Source organism: Dasypus novemcinctus, chromosome 8 (assembly GCF_030445035.2).
Source record: "Dasypus novemcinctus isolate mDasNov1 chromosome 8, mDasNov1.1.hap2, whole genome shotgun sequence".
In the NCBI taxonomy this organism is placed as follows: domain Eukaryota; kingdom Metazoa; phylum Chordata; class Mammalia; order Cingulata; family Dasypodidae; genus Dasypus; species Dasypus novemcinctus.
The window spans coordinates 17,674,495-17,677,761 of NC_080680.1; the positions used below are offsets into that span (position 1 = coordinate 17,674,495).

Sequence of the window (3,267 nt, forward strand, 5' to 3'; positions counted from 1 at the left end):
TACCATATGGGAGGCCTCCTTGTGAAGGCAGGCTTGCCCATACGGTGTGGAGAGCCACTGGCCCCGGTGCTGTGGAGTGCTGCCTGGCCAGCAAGTGCAGCAGAATGCCGCCCTGCCCGCAAGCACCGTGGAGAGCAGATTCAGCAAAGGTGATATAACAAAAAGGGAGACAAGCAACAAAGCAAAAGAACGCATAGCAAACGGACACATAGAGCAGACAGCAAACAAGCCACAAGGGGGAGGGGAATAAATAAAATAAATACAGGCACAGAAGAACATACAGCAAATGAACTCAGAGAGCAGACAGCATGCAAAAAGCTGCAAGGGGAGACCAAAAAAAAAAAAAAAAAAAAATGGGACACTGCAAAGGCAGTGCTGAGATGGAAATTCATATCCCTTAAAGCACATTAAAAAAGAAGGAGCTAAATTCAAAGATCTAACTGCATACCTGGAGGAATGAGAAAAAGAACAGCAAACTAATCCCAAACCAGGATGAAGGAAAGAAAAAGTAAAGATAAGAGCAGAAATAAATGAAATCAAGAACAGCAACAACAACAAACAAAACAATAGAATCAACAAAACCAAAAGTTGGTTCTTTAAGAAGATTAAAAAAATCGACAAACCCTTAGCTAGACTGACAAAGAAAAAGAAGCAAATACAAAAAATCAGAACTGAGAGAGGGGGCGTTACCACTGACTCCACAGAAATAAGAGAGATCATAAGAGGATACTATGAAAAAGTGTATGCCAAAAAACTAGATGATGTAGAGATGGACAAAGTCCTAGAAACACACAAAACACCAACACTGACTCTAGAAGAAATAGAAGTTCTCAACAAACCAATCACAGCTGAAGAGATTGAAACAGTCATCAAAAACATCCGAAAGAGAAAAGCCCTGGACCAGATGGCTTCACAGGTGAATTAACCAATTATTCAAAGATGATCTCATATCAATCTTGCTCAAGCTCATCCAAAAAAACTGAACAGGAAAGAACACTACCAAACTCATTCTATGAAGTCAACATAACCCTAATACCAAAACTACATAAAGATACTACAAAAAAAGAAAAAGAAAATTACAGACTAATATCTCTAATGAATATACATGCAAAAATCCTTAACAAAATACTTGCAAACAGAATCCAAAAGCACATTAAAAGAACTATACACCGAGAGCCGAGAATGAGAAGAGAGGTGGGCGTCTGACCCCTAACCCCAGCCTCCTTGCCTCACCTGGCTCTCGCAGCCAGCCCGCTCTTGGCCCTGCTCGCCGCGCAGAACACCTTCCACCATGGCCACCTCAGCAAGTTCCCACTTGAACAAAGGCATCAAGCAGCTTTATATGGCTCTGCCTCAGGGTGAGAAAGTCCAAGCCATGTATGTCTGGATCGATGGCACTGGAGAAGGACTGTGCTGCAAGACCCGCACCCTGGACAGTGAGCCCAAGTATAAAGAAGAGCTACCCGAGTGGAATTTTGATGGCTCTAGTACTTTTCAGTCTGAAGGTTCCAACAGTGACATGTATCTCATCCCTGTTGCCATGTTTCGGGACCCTTTCCACAAGGACCCTAACAAGCTGGTGTTCTGTGAAGTGTTCAAGTACAACCGAAAGCCTGCAGAGACCAATTTGAGGCACACCTGTAAACGGATAATGGACATGGTGAGCAACCAGCACCCCTGGTTTGGAATGGAGCAGGAATATACCCTTATGGGAACAAATGGGCACCCCTTCGGCTGGCCTTCCGATGGCTTCCTGGGGCCCCAAAGCCCATATTACTGTGGTGTGGGAGCAGACAAAGCCTATGGCAGAGACATTGTGGAGGCCCACTACTGGGCCTGCTTGTATGCCGGCATCAAGACTGGAGGAACGAATGCTGAGGTCATGCCTGCTCAGTGGGAATTCCAGATAGGGCCCTGCGAAGGAATCGATATGGGAGACCATCTTTGGGTGGCCCGTTTCATCTTGCATCCTGTATGCAAGGACTTTGGTGTGATAGCAACCTTTGATCCTAAGCCCATTCCTGGGAACTGGAATGGTGCAGGCTGCCATATTAACTTCAGCACGAAGGCCATGCGAGAAGAGAATGGTCTGAAGTACATTGAGGAGTCCATTGAGAAACTAAGTAAGCGACACCAGTACCACATCCGCGCTTATGATCCCAAGGGGGGGCTGGACAATGCCCGGCGCCTAACTGGATTCCATGAAACCTCCAACATCAATGATTTTTCTGCTGGTGTGGCCAACCGTGGTGCCAGTATCCGCCTTCCCAGGACTGTTGGTCAAGAGAAGAAGGGTTACTTTGAAGATCGCTGTCCATCCGCCAACTGTGACCCCTTTGCAGTGACAGAAGCCCTCATACGCATGTGTCTTCTCAACGAGACCGGCGATGAGCCCTTCCAGTATAAAAACTAAGAGGACTAAACCTTCAGCCATCAAACTCCTCCTAGTTCTTCATCCCTCGGCCACTTTTCCTCTCTCCCGGTTGTCCTACTAGCTGCAACTCAAAGGGCAGAATATTATTCCTCATGCCCAATTAATATCTCTTGCTTTTTTGGGCCAGGGTTGAGGGGTCAAGTTCTTAATGTCTGTACACCCATCCCACCCCACCTCTTTTTTCCTATCACTGAAGCTTTTGAAGACTGAGGCAATAGTGCATTAGTGGGGAGGGGGGTGGGGAGACCTAACCACTGCTTCTGTTTAATCAGGTGTGTTTGTCCAGTGGGCATAGCTGTTGGAACAGAGAGTATCTGTGTTTGTGAAGGGAGAGCAGGACGTTTTTTGTGAGGTAGCTGAAGGTAAGGGGCCTGACTGCTCTATAGTTAGAACACCTCCTCCCTTTGATGGGAAGTTCCATTTTTAAAAGATTATAACCAACTTAGAAGTGGGAATTAAGTAGAGAAAGAAGGTTAGGGAGATCAGGAGGAAAATGCCCCTGGTCTCTTGACTGTTACGCTTGGGGCTAAATGCCTTAGCCTGAAGACAGAGCTCAGAGGATTAACTGATATCCCTACCTTAAAAAGAAGAAAAAGTTCCTATCACTTGGTCCTCCATTTATAACACAAAGCAGAATAGTACTTTTATATTTAAATGTAAAAACAAAAAATTACATATATGGGTGTGTGCATATGTGTGTTTTTCTAAAGGAAAAAAAAACATTCTAAGCATTAGGAAGCAAATTTGATGCAAGTTTGGTTAGAAATAAGGTCCTCCTTTTGAGTGGAGGTGGGAGAGACACCTTGAAAAATTGGCTATTTAGGGCCATTATT

At 45.0% G+C, this 3,267-nt stretch overlaps 1 pseudogene; it reads left to right on the forward strand.

Annotated features, from left to right (window-relative positions):
- The first annotated feature begins 1,194 nt into the window (after positions 1-1,194).
- Positions 1,195-2,789, forward strand: LOC101432843 (glutamine synthetase pseudogene; annotated as a pseudogene).
- Positions 2,790-3,267: the final 478 nt, after the last annotated feature.